This window comes from Eptesicus fuscus, chromosome 2 (assembly GCF_027574615.1).
Source record: "Eptesicus fuscus isolate TK198812 chromosome 2, DD_ASM_mEF_20220401, whole genome shotgun sequence".
NCBI lineage: Eukaryota > Metazoa > Chordata > Mammalia > Chiroptera > Vespertilionidae > Eptesicus > Eptesicus fuscus.
The window spans coordinates 50,442,950-50,467,038 of NC_072474.1; positions in this window are offsets into that span (position 1 = coordinate 50,442,950).

Here is a 24,089-nt window from a genome sequence, read left to right on the forward strand (position 1 = left end):
ATATATGGCCAAGAAACTTTTGGACATGTGCACCGTAAGGCGAGAACATTCATAGCAGCATTGTTTCTAAAAGTAAAAGGCTGCAAGTCACCAAAATGTTCAATGAATGAAGGAAAGAAAAAAATACATTTTCATCTATTCACACAATGGAATACTCTACAGTAGTGAAGCCAATTGAATGGTAGCCGCACATTTCAACGTGGGTTTATTTGATAAATACGTTGATGAATAAAAGCATGTTGCAGAAAATAACGATAGCACAATTATCTATATGTAAAGGTAAAAACTTGCAAACATAAAGTACTAGTATTATTTATAGATACATATAAATAAAGGTAAGCAAGGGGACAATTTCAGGAGAGCAGGAGAGCAGGAGAGCAGTTCCCGTTGGGAGGAGGGCAGGCAGTCTGACCATGCAGGGGCACGCTGGGAGCGTTAAAGGCCTTGGTTTCATTTTATTCCCTCAGTTGGGTATCACAGGCATGCATTCCTTTATTATTTTACTATTTATAATATGCCACATAGTCTCATGAATACTTTATTATAAAATTTTTAAATAAGTTGCTGAAAATATATGACATTTATATAAAACAAAGACTATATATATCCCCCTAAACTATGCATTTCTATATGCATATGTAAATGTACTTTAAAAATATTAACTTTTTAGTTAGTTTAGTAGTTTTAAAAATTATTACCTTTAAATTCAGTAGCTTTAAAAATTCAGTAGCTTTAAAAATTATTAATGTAGCAAGCAGGCAACCTCGTTAAATCTTAGAGATAGGTGACAATACCTGGTGAGCACACGCTCTGTGTAACCCCTGAACTATGTCCAATGCAGTCTGGCACTAAAATGTCTTAATGTTGGACCATTTGGCTTCTCTGTCTTTTTTCTCTTCCTTGTCAAAGACTTCCAGAATTGCCACCACTTGGCTTAACGCTATAGAGTTTTGTTTTGATTTTGCTTTAAGAGTTTCTTATACTTAACCTTACCCCAGACCCTCTCTTATTAGTCTAGCTTGGTGTGGCCCAGAGAACAAGAGGGTCAATGGAGAGACACCTGCCGCACTTGATTATAATAAACATGTTGTTACATACTGACGGGATTTTAAGCAGTCATACACATCAAAATATTCTGCTTCAGTGGTAGTACAGGTAACAAATACAAAAATGTAATTTCATTTTTACAGCCTGGATTTGAGCATTCCTGATTTGTCAAGTCTGATTAGAAACAGAAAAAACATTCTGAAGATAATCTATTCTGATCCTAAGTGGCTTCATGCTTGTCTTGTATGTTATTACCCTGTCGGGACAAAGCGCCCACATGTGCACCAGGGAAAAAGAACAGAGAAGTTTCTAGAAGAAATAAAACCCCTCAAACATACAGATTCACATGGTTTTATTAAAACAAGTGTATTATATATAAGTGTGTGTGTGTAAAATAATAACTTCCTCATCTACAATTTGATGATAGATTAGTCTGGGTTGAAGTTTTTCAATTATGTTTGGAAATAGTGAGACTGGAATGATAACCACTTAGGATATGATCCTATGTCTACATATATGCATATATGATTATATGTGTAATCTATAATAATAAAAGGGTAATATACTAATTAGACCAGACATCCTTCTGGATGTCATTCCAGACCTCCTTCCGGATGAAGCTGGGGCCAGAGGGAAGCCTGGGTCCCAGGTGCCTGCTGGCAGCCAGAGGGAAGCAGCCCGGGTCCTGGGTGCCAGAGGGAAGCCAGTGCCGGCAGCTGGGGGAAGGAAGGCCTACTCTTGCATGAATTTCGTGCATTGGGCCTCTAGTCCTATCTAATAAAAGAGTAATATGCAAATTAACCATCACTCCACAACAAATATGGTGGTGCCCATAGCCACAAGATGGTGGCGCCCAGTCCTCTCAGCCCCACCAGAGTCCCCCAGTCCCAGGGAGGGATGCTGCTGAGAGCCGGCAGCGTAAGTGGCCTGGCGGAAAGCTACCCAGAGGCCCTCCTGACCCTTTATAAAAACCAAAAACAAATTCACTCCCCACAGAGTGATCCCACACTCACACACCTGAAGCCTCGGGTCTCAGCCTGGGAAGCGCCTACACCCCCACACAGTGATCCCCTCCCAGCAGCAGCCTGGGGTCTCAGCCTGGGAGGTGCCCGTGGCCCCATGCAATGATCCCCTCCCAGCGGCAGCCCGGGGAGTCCAGCTGGGAGACGCCCGTGCCCCCACACAGCGATCCCCTCCCAGCGGCAGCCCGGGGAGTCCAGCTGGGAGACGCCCGTGCCCCCACACAGCGATCCCCTCCCAGCGGCAGCCTGGGGTATCCAGCTGGGAGGTGCCCATGCCCCCACGCAGCGATCCCCTCCCAGCAGCAGCCCGTGGTGTCCGAAAACCAGAAACACCACCGATCCCAACATAGATCATCTTTTTTTTCAGATGACGGTGTATTTCCCTCTTCTTCGTCTTCTGGAAGCAAGACAGATTCAAGTACTGATGATTCTACCAATGGAAAAGTTAAGAGAAAGAGAGGACAGAAAAGGAATAAAAGGAGAAAAGAAAAAAAGGACAAAAGATGAAACATCAAGAAAAAGAAAGAGAAGGAAAAAAGGAAGAAACAACCACATGATATCACCTTTCCAAGGTCTCAAGAAATTCCTGTTTAAGGAGTTTATTTTATGACACTTTTAGTTTGGGTTTACATTTTTACTGGTTTGTCAAGACCACGGCAGGTACACTGTCCAATATGTTTTTTTAAAATATATTTTATTGATTTTTTACAGAGAGGAAGGGAGAGGAATAGAGAGTTAGAAACATCTATGAGAGAGAAACATCGATCAGCTGCCTCCTGCACACTCCCCACTGGGTATGTGCCCCCAACCAAGGTACATGCCCTTGACCAGAATTGAACCTGGGACCCTTGAGTCTGCAGGCCAATGCTCCATTCACTGAGCCAAACCAGTTAGGGCTGTCCAATATGTTAAAGAAAGAACCCTATCTAATAAAGAGGGAATATGCAGGGGAGGGCATTTGGGGGTGACTGGGCTGTCAGGGGAGGGCAGTTGGGGACAATCGGGCTGGCAGGGGAGCAGTTAGGCGTCAATCAGGCTGGCAGGGGAGTGGTTAGGGGGTGATCAGGCTGGCAGGCAGAAGCGGGTAGGGGCAATCAGGCAGGCAGGTGAGCAGTTGGGAGCCAGCAGTCCCGGATTGTGAAAGGGATGTCCGACTGCCTGTTTAGGCTCAATGGGATTGGGGCCTAAACAGGCAGTCTGACATCCCCCGAAGGGGTCCCAGATTGGAGAGGGCGCAGGTTGGGCTGAGGGACACCCCTCTCCCCCAGTGCACAAATTTCTGTGCACTGGGCCTCTAGTGTATATATATATATAAAAGCCTAAGCGACCGTCCGACTATCTGACCAGTAGCTATGACACGCTGACCACCAGGGGGCAGACACTCAACGCAGAAGCTGCTAGGCTGTGGTGACTTGGGTGCACCCAGAACCAGAGAGGAGAGAGCCCGATTCCTGGGTGTGTCACCCGAGAACCACCCTCTCGCAATCCGGGACCCCTCGAGGGATGTCAGAGAGCTAGTTTTGGCCCAATACCTGCAGGCCAGGCCAAGGAACCCCACCAGTGCACGAATTCGTGCACCAGGCCTCTAGTATAATAATATGGATATATAACTTTAATGTGTATATTGAAATATTGAAAATTTAAGTTACCTGATAATAAAAAATCTAGCATTTATTGAGCAACTACTGACAGGAACTTCATTTAATGCTTATATATACTAATTTAATCCTCAGAGTAATCTTGAGACAGGCTTTATTATTGTCTTCAACATCACACATCTAAAATTTAACATACTCAAAACTGATCTCCCGCTTCCCCCTACCACAAACCTTCCTCATAGTCTTACCCTTCTTAGTTCGTGGGAATTTCATCCTTCCTGTTGCTCGTACTGAAATCCTGGAACTCATCCTTAATCCTCCCACCTCTTCTCGAAGGACCAACACATATGGTTGTGCAGGCTGGTCACTGCACAAGGTAACGAGTTGCCATTTACACTGGAGGCATCATAGATTTGTGCACTAAGTATAATAATTCCCAGCAGCTGTCAATTCTAATAAAATAAGAACATTATAAAAATTTTCCGAGATGGAAGGAAACTGTGGTGATTACAGGCCACAAGGGTCCTTTTCACCACTTACATTGAATTATTACTATGGCCTTCTTGCTTTCACCCTTCTCCGCATTCAACCATTCCCAGCACTGTATTCAGCATGACCCTGTAAGTCAGGTCAGGGCATACCTCGGCTTAAAAGCCTCCAGTGGACTGTCACTCAAAATCCTTGCAGCAGATCTACGGATCTGTCCCTGACACTGCTCTGATTTTGTGCACCTACTCCCCCGCTCTCCCCCTCTGCCACGCCTGCCTCCGTACTGCACCAGCCTCCCACCGTGGCACCTTACTCTCATCTTTATCTCTGCTCGCTCCCTTTCCACCTCCAGGTCTTCACTATCCTGGCCTTCCTATTTCAAAATGGCATCCTGTCCCACTCCCTAATCTCATCCTGGCTTTACTTTCAGTCACAACGTTTATCGTTTGTGATACATTTTATTTTGGTAAGTGTAAAAGAAACCCCAGGTAGGCAGAAATCTTTGTTTTCTTCAATGTGGATCCCAGGCACCTAGAACAATTCTTGGCACAGAGGAAGCAATCAACAAGCACGTGTGAAATGAATACATCTTCAATTTACAGATGAGGAAACTAAGACTCAGAAGTGGTTCTCTTAAAGAGCAACAGCCAGTGAGTGGTAGAAGCAGGATCTAAACCCAGGCAACTGGACTACAAACCCTGTGCTCTCGAACCTCTATGCTCTACTGCTATATATCCAACAATGTGATTTTTAAAAAAATATGTTTTTATTGATTTTAGAGAGAGGAAGGGAGAGGGAGAGAGAGAGAAACATCAATGAAAAGAGAGAATGATCAGTCGGCTGCCTCCTGTATTCTCCCTATTGGGAATCAAGCACTCAACCCCGGCATGTGGCCTGACCAGGAGTCAAATTGTAACTTCCTGGTTCACAGGTTAATGCTCAACCACTGAGCCACACCAGCTGGGCCAACAATGTGAATCTTTAATGATATTGATGGTGGTGATGATGATGTTGATGACAATGATAATGACAGCTAATATTCTTTTCTTTTAACAGTATAATACAAGAGACAAACTTCTTTTTTGGTTATTGTTTTTTAAAATTTTTAATTTGTAATTTTTATTTATTTATTCCTCTTCTATAGAATTTATTGGTGTGACACTGGTTAACAAAATTATACAGTTTCAGGTACATAATTTGACAACACATCATCTGTACATTGTGTGCTCAGCACCCCAGTTGTCCCCATTTATCACCATTTATCCCTCTCTACTCTCTCCATCTCCCCCCACCACTCTCCCCCGTCAGTCACCACACTGTTGTCTGTGTACATGAGATTTTTATTTTTTTTCTCAATCCCGCCACCCCACTGACCCAGCTCTCCCAACCCCAATCCCCTCCCACAGCTGTAATCCTGCTCTCTGTCTATGGTTCAGAGACAGAGAGCTTGTTAGTTCATTTTGTTCATTAGATTCCACATATGAGTGATACCACATGGTTCTTGTCTTTCTCTGACTGGCTTATTTCACTTAGCATAATGCTCTGCAGGTCCATACATGCTGTCCCCAAAGGCAAGATTTCCTTCTTTTTTATGGCCAAGTAGTACTCCATTATGAAAATGTACCACAGCTTTTTTTACCCACTCATCTACTGATGGGCACTTGGGCTGCTTCCAAATCTTGGCTACAATAGCTAATAGCCAAATTCTTAATGCCTACTTGTGCCAAGTACTGTGCTTTACAAGTATCATCGTATGTATTATCTAATTCAGTATCCAGAAAATATCTAATCTAAATCAGATTGGAGTCCCTAAAGTTTTGGCAAATTATCATGCCATTCAAGTATAACGGAAGATGAACAAAACTTTATTCCCAAACCCTGCAGAGCTGCATAAACTTCCCTTCTACGTGGGGAAGGCAGGTAACTAGCAATTTCAAATTTCACATGAAGAAATTGAAAATTGTGTAGCTACAAGAGAGACCCCGATGTAATAATCCTGTTATGATTGGCTTCTTTTGCTCAATTTATTATTCATTTATTCACTCACATATTCATTTATTTATTTACACATTCAACAAACATTCATTGAAGGATTGCCAGGCAATGTACTATGCCAATTCAAAGGCTTCCACAATGAAGACGCATCCTCTGCCCTTGAGGCACTCACAGCCTAGCAAGAGAGATCCCGTGAGAGCAAGCAATTCCACCGAAGGAGTAAGTGATATTCGAGGACTGTGGCAGATGCTGTGGGAGCCCAGAGCAGGAAACCCGTAAGCCTGTCTGGGGAGACACGGAGAACCTCAGGGGGAAATGGGCCAGGATAAGGAGTTTATCTGGCAGGATGGGGAGAAGGAAGGGAAGCAGAGGAAGGGATTTGTGCAGGCACGGAGGCAGGACTCACGTGGTTCCAGGAACTATGTATGGCTTGGTATAACTGGGGGAGGGGTGGGAGAAAGGCAAGCAAGAGCCCAAGTGACTTTGAATAAGATCATGATTACATCAGATTTTCATCTTACAAGAATCTCTCAGGGGCTGGATGGAAATTAAATTAAGGGAGCAAGGCTGGATGGAAAGAGGCAGCAATCTGGCACTTGGAAGCTGGTGTCTTGACTCAGGGATATTTTTAGGTGGCTTAAAAGTAATTACATTTTCAGCTCAAAAATTACCAGGTGATGTGCAAAACAGCCACCTCACCTCATTGCAGAACCTCACCCCATGCCAACTCCGGAATCTGTGGGGTCAGAAAGAGGGTGAGAATTAAACAACCTCCGGCAGATAAGTCACATATGACCAGGAACCATGTGTTCACTGTAGGCTGAAGAGCTTAAACATGCAATGAGCGTGCCGCTACTGCTCCTTTTCAGAGCGTTCCCTTGTATTTTGCAAGAGCTGCTCCTCAGATTCTCTGGTTATTCCCTTGCAGTTATAATTGCAACAATTATTTACTTTTAGTTAATAATAATTACGCAGGGTGTTATCTAATAGGTGTTTTAGTGTCCTTAGAGAAAGCTCAAAAATGGAAACCTCTGTTTTTATGGGCTTCCATAGAATGCTCAATTTCTTTGGGGGATTCATGTTATACACTGGAAGGGAAGCTGGAGAGAGAGGGCATATTGATTATGAGTATTTTATTTGTTTGTTAAAAATAAAAAAGGTCGTTGTTTTGTTGACCTGGGGAGCCTGGAACGCAGCCCACTGGAGGCTGGACCTAGGGCCTCAGTGATATCACTTTGCCTCTCTCGCTTTGGGTAGGCTTTCCCCACAGGGCAGGCTAAGTAGGCCCTGGCACCCCAACACTCACATTTGACCAGCTGAGCAAACCCAGATAAAATATACTTTTAGATAGCTTCTGTAACATGGTCCCAGGAAGGACTCTGATTGGCCAGTGGGTTATATGCTCATCTCTAACCTGTGGCCCAAGATATGGGGTATTCTAATGGGCCAGGCTGGAGGCATGTGTCCATCTCTGAAGGGTGGGGGTTGGGAGAGTAGCAGTGTGGGGGTTCAGCCCTACTTGAATCCCATTGGATGGGTACTTCCCAAGCAAAGGGTGTTTTTCTTTTAACCAGAAAAATATAAAATCGACTGAACGGTGGAATGACTGGTCACTATGACACGCACTGACTACCAGGGGGCAGACGCTCAACGCAGGAGCTGCCTCCTGGTGGTCAGTGCGCTCCCATAGGGGGAGCGCCACTCAGCCAGAAGCTGGGCTCATGGCTGGTGAGCACAGCAGTGATGGCAGGAGCCTCTCCCACCTTCGTGGTAGCGCTAAGGATGTCCGACTGATGGCTTAGGCCGTCAGTCTGTGGGGAGTGGGCCTAAGCCAGTGATGGGCAACCTTTTGAGCTTGGTGTGTCAAACTTCGCCAAAAAACTGAGCATAACTTGGGTAGTGTGTCACTTTGAGGAAAAAACATTATTTTGCAAATGTTTCATCCTCGGCATGCGGCTGCCTCAGCGGCCGCGTGTCATCAGAAATGGCTACGTTTGTCAGTGCTGACACGCGTGTCATAGGTTCGCCATCACTGGCCTAAGCCATCAGTCGGACATCCCCTGAGGGCTCCTGGACTGCGAGAGGGTGCAGGCCAGGCTGAGGGACACCCCCTGAGTGCACACATTTTGTGCACTGAGCCTTTAGTATTCAATACCATCAGACTCATCTTGGTTTGATGGCTTTGATACTCTTTTAACATTGATTTATCAGAGTTTAAAAACTTTCCCCCCTGATTTAAAGTCGTCTTTTAAAAGAACTCATGAAAAAATAATATTAAATCATGCAGATGTGACTAAACTGTAAAGTCCCTATGATTGGAAATTAGGAAATACAGTGTCAGGATTATCTTTTGGTAATACAAAAACTGAATTTTCACCAGGCGGTTTTGACTCAGATGCTTCAAGACCAATTTAGGCGAAGTTATCCCAGGACTCCATGAGTGCAATAACTGGTCACATCCTCAACTGAGGCAGTGGGCACCTCATTGGAAAAGGGGTCTGAGCCCTGGCTGGTGTGGCTCAGTTGATTGAGTGTCATCCCATGAACCCTAAGGTTGCCGGTTCGATTCCTGGTCAGGGCACAAGCCCAGGTTGTCGGTTTGGTCCCCGGTCCAGGTAAATGCCAGAGGCAACCGATCGATGTTTCTGATATCAATGTTTCTCTCTCTCTTCCTTCCTCTCTCTAAAATCAGTAGAAATACATGTTAAAAAAGAAAGAAAGGAAAAGAGGGGACTGCCTTGAGAGATTTGTTTAAGAGAGGGGAGCCAGGACTTGGCGATTCAACCTGAAAGTGCAAGGGAGGGATTCATGTCCAGGTTTCTGGATCAGGTGGAAAGGGGGCCCACCATCGGACTGGGACTGTTGGAAGAAGAGGACTGGGAGGTGTGAAAGAAAAATGGCCCCACCTCTCTGGGTCTGATTTAATGTACAACCTCATTCTGGGAAGAAGTGAATGCATTCCCTGATAAAATGAGTAATCAAGTTTCTGATAAACTTAAAGGGAATTAACACTTATTCTGGGAACCAGTCAACACCCCACAGCTAACTGACTTGTGACCAATAACCAAACCTCCTCTTCTTTCTTTTCCCCGTTTACCAATGAGGACTTAGCATTCTCTTTACCACAAATGCCCTGCCAAGACTTTGTGTTTGAAATGACCACACAGGCCTTTTCTTTTGCAGCAAATTTGGGAAGAAACTTGGGCATGTGCTTGTAACGTGGGTGTTGTAGAGGGGGAGAGCGTCTGTTTAATTTATAGAGACTTTAGGTTCTAGTTCTAGGGAGGCTTCTGTAAGATAAAAACAATAACCTAAAAATAATCACTAAAGCAATGCATGTTTACAGAAAGCTTGGAAAACCCATAAAAATAGAAAGCATAGAAATCTTATTTTTACATCATTTTGACGCATTCATCTTTTTTTCATTATTGCATTGATCTGTGAGTTTTTTGTCTAAAGCCTTTGGCCACTTTTCTATTTTTTTTTCATTTTTTTTAAATTTCTTTATTGATTAAGGTGTCACATATTTGTCCTCATCCCCCCATTCCCATCCCACACCCCACCCCACGGATGCCCCAACCCCCAGTTGAACATAACCGTTGGATAGGCTCATATGCATGCACACAAGTCCTTTGGTTGATCTCTCCCCCCTCTCCACAACCTCCCCTATCCTCCCTCTGAGGCCCAATAGTCCGATCGATGCCTCCTTGTTTCTGGTTCTGTTCTTGTTCCTCAGTCTATGTTGTTCATCATTTTCCCTAGATGAGCGAGATCATATGTCACTAGATATATACTTATAAGAACTGAATGTGAGACGAGCAATAATAGTTATGCTGACAGGCAAATGAATCAGTCTGTAGTGAGTTTCTTTCTGGACCAACAGTTCTTTTGAGACCCAATTTCAATGTCCACCAGTTCCTTATGTGTACATGTCAGCACTGACCCCTCAGCTCTGGATGGTGGACAAATGGTGGTAACGGAGGTCCAACTCCCTCTGGTTTGGTCTCGGCCAGACCCAGGGGCACGGCTTCACCCGGACTAAGGGGCACGTGGCCTCACCCAGACCCAAGGGGCGCGTGGCCTCACCCGGGCCCGGGACCCAGCCTCACCCGGATGGATCCAGGGGCACACAGCCTCACCCGGACCCAGGATCCGGCTTCACCCATACCCAGGGGCGCAAGGCCTCACCCGGACCCAGGGGCACATGGCCTCACCCGGGCCCAGGGACCCAGCCTCATCAGGGTCCAGTGGCGCGTGGTCTCACCCGGACCCAGGGGCGCGTGGCCTTACCCGGGGCCAGGGACCCAGCCTCATCCGGGTCCAGTGGCGCATGGTCTCACCTGGACCCAGGGGTGCGTGGCCTTACCCGGGGCCAGGGACCCAGCCTCACCCGGGACCAGGGGCGCAAGGCCTCACCTGGACCCAGGGGCGCGTGGCCTCACCCGGGCCCAGGGACCCAGCCACACCCGGGTCCAGGGGCGCAAGGCCTCACCTGGACCCAGGGGCGCGTGGCCTATCCCAGACCCAGGGGCGCGTGGCCTCACCAGGACCTAGGTGCGCGAGGCCTCACCCGGATCCAGGGACACATGGCCTCACCCGGACCCAGGGGCGCGTGGCCTCTCCCAGACCCAGGGGCGCGTGGCCTCACCTGGACCTGGGACCCAGCCTCACCTGGATCCAGGGACACATGGCCTCACCCGGACCCGGGGGCGCGTGGCATCTCCCAGATCCAGGGGCGCGTGGCCTCACCCGGACCTAGGTGCGCAAGGCCTCACCTGGATCCAGGGACACATGGCCTCACCCGGACCCGGGGGCATATGGCCTCTCCCAGACCCAGGGGCACGTGGCCTCACCCGGGCCTAGGTGCGCGAGGCCTCACCTGGATCCAGGGACACATGACCTCACCCGGACCCAGGGGCGCGTGGCCTCTCCCAGACCCAGGGGCGCGTGGCCTCACCTGGACCTGGGTGCGCGAGGCCTCACCCGGACCCGGGACCCAGCCTCACCTGGATCCAGGGACACATGGCCTCAACCGGACCCAGGGGCGCGTGGCCTCTCCCGGACCCAGGGGCGCATGGCCTCACCTGGACCTGGGACCCAGCCTCACCTGGATCCAGGGACACATGGCCTCACCCGGACCCGTGGGCGCGTGGCATCTCCCAGACCCAGGGGCGCGTGGCCTCACCCGGACCTAAGTGCGCAAGGCCTCACCTGGATCCAGGGACACATGGCCTCACCCGGACCCGGGGGCGCGTGGCCTCTCCCAGACCCAGGGGCACGTGGCCTCACCCGGGCCTAGGTGCGCGAGGCCTCACCTGGATCCAGGGACACATGACCTCACCCGGACCCAGGGGCGCGTGGCCTCTCCCAGACCCAGGGGCGCGTGGCCTCACCCGGACGTGGGTGCGCGAGGCCTCACCCGGACCCGGGACCCAGCCTCACCTGGATCCAGGGACACATGGCCTCAACTGGACCCAGGGGCGCGTGGCCTCACCCGGGCCCAGGGACCCAGCCTCACCTGGGACCAGGGGCGCAAGGCCTCACCTGGACCCAGGGGCGCGTGGCCTCTCCCAGACCCAGGGGCGCGTGGCCTCACCAGGACCTAGGTGCGCGAGGCCTCACCCGGATCCAGGGACACATGGCCTCACCCGGACCCAGGGGCGCGTGGCCTCACCCGGACCTGGGGGCGCGTGGCCTCTCCCAGACCTAGGGGCCCGTGGCCTCACCTGGACCTGGGTGCACGAGGCCTCACCCGGACCCAGGACCCAGCCTCACCTGGATCCAGGGACACATGGCCTCACCCGGACCCGGGGGCGCGTGGCCTCACCTGGACCTGGGTGCACGAGGCCTCACCCGGACCCAGGACCCAGCCTCACCCGGATCCAGGGACACATGGCCTCACCCGGACCCAGGGGCACGTGGCCTCACCTGGGCCTAGGTGCGCGAGGCCTCACCCGCATCTAGGGACACATGGCCTCACCCGGACCCGGGGGCGCGGGGCCTCTCCCAGACCCAGGGGCGCGTGGCCTCACCCAGACCTGGGTGCGCGAGGCCTCACCCGGACCCGGGACCCAGCCTCACCCGGATCCAGGGACACATGGCCTCACCCGGACCCAGGGGCATGTGGCCTCTCCCAGACCCAGGGGCACGTGGCCTCACCCAGACCCAGGGGCGCGTGGCCTCACCCGGATCCAGGGACACACGGCCTCACCCGGACCCAGGGGCGCGTAGCCTCACCCGGACCCAGGGGCACGTGGCCTCACCCGGACCTGGGTGCGCGAGGCCTCACCCGGATCCAGGGGCACACGGCCTCACCCGGACCCAGGGGCGCGTGGCCTCACCCGGGCACGGGACCCAGCGTCATCCGGGTCCAGGGGCAAATGGCCTCACCTGGACCTGGCATCCAGCTTCACCCGGACCCAGGGGCACATGGCCTCACCCGGACCCGGAATCCGGCTTCACTTGGACCCAGGGGCACGTGGCCTCACCCAGACCCAGGGACGTGAGGCCTCACCTAGACCCAGAGGCGTGTGACCACACCCGAGTCCAGAGGCGCGCAACCTCGCCTGCATCCGGGTCCCAGCGGGGTTTCGTCTTCTTGATCCCAATTCCTGTTGGTCAATTCCCTCTCAGCAATTCCTTCAGCCATTTTCCCAGAGCTCCAGGGCGGCTGCCGCAGAACTCGTTGGGCAGCGGGCTCGGCGAAGCTCCGGTGTGCCCGGTGCACGGCAGCGGGCTGGTCCGGTGTCGCTGCGTCGGCCCTTGGGTCTGCAGCGGTGGCCGGTCGCCGAGCGTGCGCACCTGGCCGCTTCTGGGGCATTGAGATTCTTGAAGGACTCGGAGGTCAGCAAGCGCGGAGTCTCCCACCCCATGTCTCCCATGGGCTCGTCTGTCCGTGCTCGGCAGCCAGTGGAGCCGTCACCTCAGCCGGAGACCGCCGGGGGAACTGCGCCAAGCACGTTCCAGGCCGCCATTGTGTCGCCTGAGCTGTAGTTCTCAAAGTGTGGTCTTTGGGACACCGGCATCAGCATCATCCTGCATACCCCTCTTTTATTCTAGTTGTAGAGCATCCGCTCAGCCAGCCCTCTGGTGGTTCTGGATGGTGTCTGCTCTGCTCTCAAAGTTGTTGTGGTAGGCAACAATCAGGCTTCCGCCCTATGCCTCCATCTTGGTCCTCCTTTGTATAGCTAAGTCTTGACTGTTGTTGGCGTCACCGGGAGGAATTGTCCTCCAGGCCAATTGGCCGTGAGGGCCCTCTTTGTCTACAAAGGAAGAGTTGCTGCGCAGGAGACACGCCTATGGGCCGGGTCTTGGTGCAGCAAGGCCCCGGCGCTCACTGAATCTGCCTCCTGAATGTGTCCCCTATGCGCGTGGTTGAAATCTGGTGTCATCTCAAACAGACCACTAGATGCCCTTGTTTCTGGGTCTCCAATGGGGTGTAGGTCAGCTACTGCCTTAGGCACTCAGCAGGGATTACTGCAAAAACTGTAGTTTCCTCCTCCTGTCTGAGTGGCCCTGGAGCAGTCCGACTAGAACCGAAGTTCATCTGGTCAAGCTGCCAGAGGGCAGGCCACCCACATGCACAAGCCGTTGCTTGGAGCACAGGTGCGCCTGCAAGACTTGCGGGGCGGGTCTTCAAAACGTGCGGGGCGGGTCCCAGGGCGGGGCGGGGTCTCAGGGCGCCAACAGGCCATGGCGCGGCGAACCGCAATGGCTAGAAGTCTGCTCCTTCTGCCTTCCACGTTTCTAAGCCCCCTCGTTCTGCACTCCAGCGCAGCAAACACTGATTGCTGGGCGCACCTCCGCAAGAGTCCCGCCTCTCCCCGCAGGCATCTGGGTCTCCCGCGCGTCCCCAGAAGCTGGGTTTCAGGGTGATGGGGAGCTAATCTCCCCTAGGGTTGGAACAAAAGCCGCGCGCCCCTTCCCCTGCCACCAGCCCGACCCACGCGCCTCCGCACCTCATCCCCTCCGATTTCGCTGGTTTCCTCTTCCCTCTTAGCTGTAAATCTACCATTCAGCCATCTCTCCTGTAGTTCTGGGTGGCAGACGCTCTGTCCTCCAGTCGTGCCCCTGAAATTGCTGTGCGCGGTGCAGTTCGCAGTTCATTTGTTTAACTTTGCCGCCTTTTTGGTTCTCCTCTGTCAAAATGGCTAGAGGACTTGAATGTAAGATGGGAAATCCTAAGAATCCTCCAAATCGGTGTTGGCGGCCTCCGGGGCCCCGAGGATCTCCCTGGGCAGCTCGGCCAGGTCGGTGGCGCGGATGAGCCCCTCTTGCAGAAAGATGGTCTCTTCCTTCACCGAGAGTCGCTGCGCCGAGTCCGCGGCCGCCGCCACAGCAGCTGCCGCGGCGCCCACGAGCCCATGGCCCCAGCTGCGGTGCTGACTGAGAGGAGCAGCCGCCACCCTCACCAGTCCATGTTTCAGTTGTATTTCCGAAACTGCCATGCGAGGCAACAGATCAGCCTTTCACCTCCGCCGCCATCTTGCCTCTTTAACTTTTCTATTGGTTTGTTGCCTTTTCAAAAGGAAATAGTTAGAACTTTTTATTAATACAGGATATTGTCCCCAATCAATTGACCTTTCTGGGTGCGAGCTGGTTTTGTGGCTAGGACCTCTGTTTGGAGTTGGGTTCTTCAGTAGTTCCTCTCATGGACTTGTTTAACAAAAGCTAAGTGCTCTCCAGCAGTGACCATGCCATCAGGCACCGGTTAACTTGGCCTCTGGAGAACCATCTACTTCTGCTGCAGGCCCCTGCAGTGGCACATGGCAGGAGTAAAGACGTGATGAACAATGATAGCCAGTATCCTGACCCGGAATTGAACCGTGACCACCTGGTTCATGGGTCAATGCTCAACCACTGAGCCATGCCAGCTGGGCGTTGATGTATATATTCAATCTGGCTAATCACAGTCTATTTACACACACACACACACACACACACACACACACACACAAATAAAAAATAAGTGATATACTAGGGAAAATCTTTGTAACATGTGAAAAATGGTTATTATTGTTAAAACTGGCCTTTTAAATTAATAAGGAAAGGAGGAACTCACCAATAGGAAAATAGACACAGGACATAAACGAGCGATTATCTGTTCCTAAGCACTTCTTTGTTGATTGACAGTTCCTCATTTGGCATTTTTCTTGCAACATAGGACAGCGACATTCTTGAGTGATGCCTTTGTCAGGAGTCACTAAACATGTTGCATGCATGATTTCACTTCAGTCCTCATAATAATTCTATGAGGTAAGTGCCATAGTGATCACCATTGTCCAGATGAGGAAACCGAGCATGAGGAAGTTAACAGTTCCCCTGAGATTTCCCAGAGTGCGGACTGAAGCCCAGTTCTGTCTAACGTTGGAGTATAATGCTATCAAGAGAACTGAATATCGAGGGGCATTTTAGACTCGAAACCTGGACACTGACCCTGTGAAGAATTCAGCACGAATATGGTCTCACATCACAACATTTACCCCCCACATTAGTATGAAGCAGCTTTTTAACTGAAATGGAGAGCTATGCATTATACAACTAGAAAAATCCCAGATCATAAATTTCATGTTTCTCAACGCTCCTGGATTATAATAACGAGGCAGAGTTTGGCAGGGAAAGGACCCAGTGGAGAGTGAAAAGACCCCACAGGTCATAAAATGAGCTAATGATCCAGGCTCGAGCCGTGGAACTACCCCGGAGTGCAAAGGCAAAGTCAGTTTCAGGGAATTAGCTCTTACTTTGTTGAGCTTCCCATTGTAGATCAAACCGAAACCTTAGTCTCACTTTACAGTATATTTAGTTTTTGTTACACAAGTTAATTGAGATCATCTTCCACTCATACAATCTCACGAGTGCTGATATGGAAAATGCTCTTCCTATAGGAAGAATCCGATTCCTAATGGATTTGTCCAATTTAGATCGAGTCCATGTCGGTAGGTAGAGGGCCACCTTCATGGTCACATGAAGGCATTCTCTGCAGCCACCTGCCACGCTCAGCTCAGCCCAGGCTGACTTGCTGCTGGGGTCCAGCAGAGAGAGGCCCTATTCAGAGCCAGCTAACGACTCCTCTTCTCCGGGGTCCGCACGAGGGTGGCCCCATTTGCAGGGCAATGCCGCCCAGGAGCAGGGGGTTGGCAAGTCATACTGACTAGACACACACACGTAGTCAAAGGGGGAGCGCTGCTTGGGCAACTGGCAGCCATATTTTTCCCACCTTCCTTTTAACCCACTTCTGTTGGCTAGAGTGTATTTTGTGCGTTTTTGTGAAAAGAACACAGGACCAAGAAGCAGAAGACAGGTTTCCTGACCCTCTGTGATTTAGGACAAGGCGTTTCAATTTCTGAGCCCCAGTTTCCTCAGTTGTAAATTGGGGATAATTAGGGATAACAATATCTCCCTTGTAGGATACTTGCTAAGATCAAATGAGGTCATGTATTTGAAAATGCATCCTAAAACTCTATGCACCTTATGAATACTTAGTCAAACATAATTTTTATTCTAATTTCATAACTGCAGAGCCTCAGATTCATTGTGATGAAGGCCACACATCCAATAGAAACAAAGCAAAGATTTTAACCAGGTGTAAGTCCAGAAGCTCCAGTGTTTTCTCATGTGCTGCCTCCTTAAACAAATTCAAGTTGTTAATATGAATATGATTTTTTTTTGGCAATGTATGTTAGAAAATTTAACCCTGATTTCAAGAGTCCCGTACAACTCTCCATGGGACCCTATCCCCAGTACCTACCAAAGAGAGGAGTACACAGCGGCGAGACCTCCTTTGTTGCATACAGATTCCTCATAGACCCAAAAAGGGGCACAACCTAAATGTGTAAGTGCCTAGCACCGTGGCACTGGCTGCTGACACTCAGTGTGCTATTTTAACACTAAGCAATTCAGAGTGAAGAAAACATCCTGTGTTTAGTCTTTGTCCATTGTACTCCCGTGCCCTGCAAATCAAGGCCATGTAACAATATATCATTGCAAGTGGTTTTAAATAATCCTTTTTTCCCCAACGTGATACAATAGAAAGCTGCCACCTCCTGACCCTCACAAACAAACAAGAAAATACTTGTTATCTGTCAGATGAAGTTACTAATTAAACATAATATATGCTAGGAAAACCTAAAAAAACCCAAACGCTTTAAAAGGGGAGGGAAAGAATGGTATACTGCTTTCTTGCCTGAGAAGTCTCCTCTAAAAGTTGATGTATATCTTGAATCTGGGTAATCACAATCTATCTACACACACACATAAAATAAAAAATAAAAAAATAAATTATTTACTAGGGAAAGTCTTTGTAACATGTGAAAAATGGTTATTATTGTTAAAACTGGCCTTTCAAATTAATAAGGAAAGGAGGAACTTGCCAATAGGAAAACGGACATAAGACATAAATGAGCGATTATCTGTTACTAAACACTTCTTTGTTGATTTACAGTTTCTCATGTGTTATTTTTCTTGCAACTGGGTGTATGAATTCTATTAATTAACTGACTCAATAATTCCTCAGTTGCTACAGTATGAAGGTTCTGATTACAACATCCTATATAATAAAAGGCTAATATGCAAATCGACCGAATGGCAGAATGACTGGTCGCTATGACAAGCACTGACCACCAGGGGGCAGATGCTCAATGCAGGAGCTGCCCCCTGGTGGTCAGTGTGCTCCCACAGGGGTGGTGCCACTCAGCCAGAAGCTGGGCTTATGGCTGGTGAGCGCAGTGGCGGTGACGGGAGCCTCTCCCACCTCCGCTGCAGGCAGGCGGTAAGGAGCGAGGGGTCCTGGACTGCGAGAGCCCTGGACTGTGAGAGGGATGTCTGACTGCAACATCACTCGGGCCTAAGCTGGTAGGTGGACATCCCCGGAGGGGGTCCCAGACTGCAAGAGGGCACAGGCTGGGCTGAGGGGACCCCCACACAGGGCATGAATGTTGTGCACCAGGCCTCTAGTCTATACATAACAGAGCAGGCAGGCAGGCAGGCATATACGTTATACATGCAGCTTCTAAAATGTAAAAGCCTAACACATACATACAGGTCTTCAGGCATCTCCTTTCCTTGACTGGTTGAGACCTTAACTCCCCTTCTGGGCCAGCGTGTGGCACATGGAGCAGATAAGAGCCGCCCACACCTATGGGAAGGTGGCCAGAGATAGTGGGAGTTCAGAGGTCAGGAGCAGGGCACGTTAGTCAGCTCAGGGATTTACCTTTGATTTCAAAGCGGTTTAAAATTTAAAGTCCAAAATAATTATGGGAGCATTAGTACACTTCTGATAGTGGCTGCTCAGTAACCTAGATTAGGGTTACTTGGTTTCTTTTTATTATTATAAAAAAAGATCTTTCCCCCCTAGTCTGTATTATATGCACAGTACAGACAGAATTTCAGAAAACAACAGCAAAAAAAAATAAACAAAAAACAAACTTTCACCCTCAGAGAAAACCTTCTGTTGTGCATGTTTCAGTACACACACAGTGTGTTTAATACTGTCATACCCCACAGATAATTTTTAGCCTTGGCTTTAGGTTGAACATTTGTTCATGACAACACATTCATTTGCAGAATGAATTTTGATGACTAGCATTTTAGTCTATCCTATATAATAAAAGCCTAATATGCAAGTTGACCAAACGGCAGAAGGATCGGCCGCTATGACATGCACTGACCACCAGGGGGCAGATACTCAATGTAGGAGCTGCCCCCAGCCCACAGGCCCCAGGCCAGCCAAGGCGGGTGCCAGCAGGGGCCCCCTGATCACCCCACCAGTTGCCCCTCAGAGGGAGGCAACCGGTGGCAGGGGGCGGAGTTGGGGAGTAGGCGGCATCAGGCCGGCCAAGGCAAGTGCCAGTGGGGGCCCCCTGATCGCCCCATTGGTCACCCCCCAGATTGGCCCTGATTGCTGGCCAGGCCTAGGGACCCTACCTGTGCACAAATTTTGTACACTGGACCTCTAGTAGATGTATAATCATTGATATAACCAATGCCCTCTTTTTAGGCATTTACATTATTTCCAGTTTTTCACTATTTTAAACCATGATGTGACCATTATCCTTGTAGAAACATTATTTCCTTATCATAAATCCATAGAAGTGAAGTTGCGGGATCAAACTGGTATATTTTAAGGTTGTTGGTACATATCACCTAATTGCCATCCAGAAAGGTACCCATTTCCCTCCCACCAGGTGGACAGGTGAGTGCCAATTTTGAGTGAGGTTCTGTTGGCTGGCCAAATAAACGAATCAGCAGGAGGCAGACTGACAAGAGAAAATCAAATTTAATATGATGTGCACGGGAACCCCGCATACACGAGAGAGTCAGAGACCCTGCCTACAGGAGAGGCTCAGAGATAGAAAGGGGGACGGAAGTCTGTAAGACATCCTGAGCTAGGGATGGGATCATGCACCTTGGGGGCTTCAAAGGGTCATTGCAGGATGATAAGAAGAGCAGGTGTTCTGTAAGTAAAAGTTTGCCTTGACATACAGGTGGGTCGCAAAGGTTAGCGCTGAAAATCTCTTACTACAGGCAAGGCCTCCAATCAAAATTCTCCTAGGACCTAGGTAATTGTGCGGGGAAGGAGGGCAGAAGGTTCTCCTGAGCCCGAAGCTAAAATTGCCTTCAGCTCAAAGTAATCTGCATACCACCAAGGCACATCCTGGGGTGGCTGGTTCTGGACCCCCACAATCACCCCGTGCCCTTGGCACTGTCATACTAGTCTTTCTAAAAATACTAGTCAATGTGTTAAGTTTGAAAATGGTAGCTCAGTTGAAGTACTTATACAATTTTCTTCTGTTATTTTTGAATAGTGAAACTAAACACTTTTTCATATTTTATTCATCCTTTGCCTTTTCTTCTGAGAATTGCTCATTTATGTCCTATGTCTATTTTCCTATTGATGAGTTTCTCCTTTCCTTCCTTATTAATTTGAAAAACCAGTTTTAACTGTAATAGCCATTTTCACATAGACATACTAGATTTCCCCTAATATATTATTTATCTTTTATTTTGTTGAGCATGTTTAATCAACAAAGGTTTTTAACATTTACATTTTGAATAATAATCTTTTTATAATATTTTTCATTTTTGGTGTTTTATTTATAATTGGTTTCCCAATTCACAGTCTAAATAGCCAGATATTTTATGATTTAAAAAAAAACAAAATGTTTTTACTGATTTTAGAGTGAAAGGAAGGGAGAAGGAGAGAGAGAAACATCAACGTGTGAGGGAAACATTGATCGGTTGCCTCCTATATGCACCCCAAGGGGGACCCGAATCTGGAACTTGGGCATGCACCCTGACCGGGAATTGAGCCAGTGACCTTTTGGTGCACAGATGATGCTCAACCAACTGAGCCACCTGCCAGGGTAAGATCCTTCACGTGTTGGATTGTTATTTCAGACATTTAATTTATTTGGCTTATACTTTGAAGTAAGGATCTAACTTCATTCTTTTTCCAAGTAGGGGAACAATTTCCCTGAGATCATTTATTAACAATCTACTTTTATCGTATACTAAATACTTAAGAATCCTCAGATCTGTTTCGAATGGGCCATTTTGTTTTGTTTTGTTTTTAATCCTCATCTGAGGATATTTTTCAATTGATTTTTTATTTTAAGAGAGAGTGAAAGAGAGAGGAAAAAACAGAGAGAAATATTGATATGAAAGAAACACATTGATTGGTTGCCTCCTGCATGAGCCCTGGCCCGGGTCGGGAGGAACCTGCAACCGAGGTACATGCCCACTGAGCCAAACTGGCTAGGGCTGGGCCTTTGTTTTTAATGCAGAGGCAAAGCAGGGAAGATAAGCCCTTTTCGACATGCCAAGGGCTGTACTCGCTGTCATGCCTGTTCTGATAGAGCACAACTACAGACTAAAAACGAAGGGATGAAAGAGGTAAAACTTAAAAATACAGATAATTTTCAAGTGCCTAAAAAATGCTGAGATATAGTTTACTCCCAATTTTTTTTTTTCTTGTGTCTGGTTTTTAAAATGTGGTTCCAATAGTATGATTATACGTAAATTATACATACATTTTAAAAATTATTTTTCGGTACTAGTCCACACCAGCTTTCCCCATATTATTAAGAAAGATCTTCTGGTAGAATCAGTTTGTGCTTGGTTACAAATACATACAAAATACATAGATTAAAGCTAGAAGAACCATTACTGGTATTTTATTCTTTAACTAAAAATAGGGGAAATTATCCCTCCTTCCTTCTGTTAGGACTAGTACTAAAATTATCTAGTAACTGACAAACTTTATTTTAGCGTCCTTAAAGAAGATTCCATATCCTCTTTTGATGTAACCTGTTCCAATATTTAATGTCTTTCATTTATATAAAAATCTCACTAAGCAATTTAAACTGTTTCTTTTCTTTTAAAAAATATATTTTTATGATTTCAGAGAGGAAGGGAGAGGGAGAGAGAGAGAGAAACATGAATGATGAGAATCATTGATTGGCTGCCTCCTGCATGTCCCCTACTAGGGATCAAGCCTACAACCTGGGCATGTACCCTTGGCTGGAATCGAACCTGGGACCCTTCAGTCCGCAGGCTGACGCTCTATCCACTGAACCAAATCAGCTAGAGCTTCTTTTCTTTGTCTTTAACCTTATTAATTAATGGTAAGTTTCTCAGGATATTGTCCCTCAGACTTTTCTTCTCTAAATTGAACAATTCCCAATCCCATATGCAGACCAAATCAGGATAAGTTCTTATATTTATTTTGCATTCAAGAACAGCCGAGCAACTAGTGACACCAACTGAGGACCAAGCACACATACACAGTGTATGCACATGAACACTCCCTCATTTAAAAAATATTTAAGGTTGACGCCAAATTTCCATTTTAATTTTGGCAAAATGTCATATATTTTGCCTAAACAAAGACCAACTGTAATGTACTGAATTCACTTTTCATTTTAGTGAAAAAATTTGAGCAAAGCACAAGAGGATCCCTCACTGCAGAGGGGCTGGAGGTAGGCCGTGGGGAGGCAGAGGATTGCAAGACCGGGTTAGATGTGAACATGAGTTTCCAGCACTTGCTGCCATTGTGCATGGAGCTCTGCTCTGAGCCTGCCTTGGGGGAAGGGACAGAGAGCAAACACATGCACATCCATGTTGATAAATAGGATAGGTACATAACTAATGAAGTACAATGGTAGAGCTAGGTGCTCTGGTGGTGGGAATGGAAAAGGACATGGGGCAGAATTCATGAGTTCTGACTTGCATTGGTTGTGAAGGCATAGATTCAGTGGGGCTTGGGGGCTATAGTCCAGGCCCAGGGACTTCAAACAAAGGCCACAAAGGTTACTCACATTTAGGCACGAGAGCACCTCACTCACGGCCCAGCTATCTCGCCAGCATCTCTGAGAAATGATTTCATCCACTAGGCCCTTTCTCCTCTACCTTGTCCCTTTACCCATAACTGCCTGCCTTCCTAATTCCTACTGATGGACGTGTCAGGTGTGCAGCCCAGAGACTCTCTATGTGGAGCCAACGCATGTCAAGAGGATCTTGGCCAGAATAATTTGATGTCCAGGTAGTAGAACCAGGGAGTTCAGTAACTTTAGACTCATAGTTCAGTGGAAATTGGCTGAACAACTGCAGAGAAGTCCTCCTTCCTCTTTTATCCCTAAAGCAGACTTGCTTCATGATCTCCCCACCTACCACCCACTCCCCAAGAGGTAGGACACACTCGCATTACCTACTTTAAAAACTGCAGAGAAATATTGCTATGTCCGCAGTATGAACCAGTCAGATGTCCAAAATGGCCAACTCCTAAGGTCCAGGGTGTTAGCCAGATGCACAGGATCCTTAGCTAACATGTTGGCACTCCTTCAAATTTGTATTTTAAAAATACTCTAGACTTTTCATCTCCCATGTTTGAGGGAGATGCCAGATTCTCTGGCAGACAGACAGGGCAGGAGGACACGGGTGGCAGGACTCAGCATCTCCTCTATTGACCTGGCAATTCTACTCTGGCCACGCCTCACTAGGAAAACTAAAGTAACCAATTGCACTTGTCTTCCTTAGAAGGTAGTTGGTTGACCAACTATTCAAGGATGCCTCTTAGAGGCTCTAATTCCCAGAGCAAGTGGCTATATAAGAATTTTATGCCTTTGAAACACATGCAGTAATTTCCCTGAGAGGAGAGGAATTTGGGGAAGTACAGTATTCATCATCTTATTACATTACCAGTATTGTTTTCTTAAACACACACACACACACACACACACACACACACACACACACGGGGGTGGGGCGAGAGGGAAGGAGGGAGGGAAATGGACACTTGGAAATGACTCTGCGGGCCCATGTCTGGATGTAATTCTGCACAGGCAGACGTCTCATGGGTCACTTACTGTCCTGTGACTTGTTGAGTTAGCTCCATGCCAACAGAATGCAATGCTAGAACAGCTTACCCCTACCCAATTCTGCCCCGGCCAGCGGGGTCTTCTAACGGGGGTACCGAGGCGGCGCACCTAAGAGAATGAGAGACAGACAAGGGACGCAAAGAATGGAGGCAAGACAAAAGGGTTTCTGATCAAGCCTCCAAATTTTATTTTTTACAGCGTTCCTTATATGTGGTTTCTAGAAGGGGAGATGCCTAGGAGGGGTGGGGGCTGAACGGGTCATGTGGACTTAGATAATTGACTAAGGTCGTAAAGGGTGCTGACTATAGGTAAAGAATATGGCGGTTGAAGGGCAACTATGGAAAGAATGCTTTGTCCTCAGGCAAGAGGAAGTGGGCCTAGTTTCAGTAACTTACTGAAGTAAGGTCAGAGTTAATCCTTTGACCAACTCTTGGCTCCTGACACAATTCAGAGCAGTTTACAGAATGCTCTGTACCAGGTTGGGTTCTCCAACTGTATCAGACAGGCAGGAAGCCTTTTTAGCTGGTGGCCTAGGCTCCCGGAGACTGCTTTCTGCTAGGAAACAA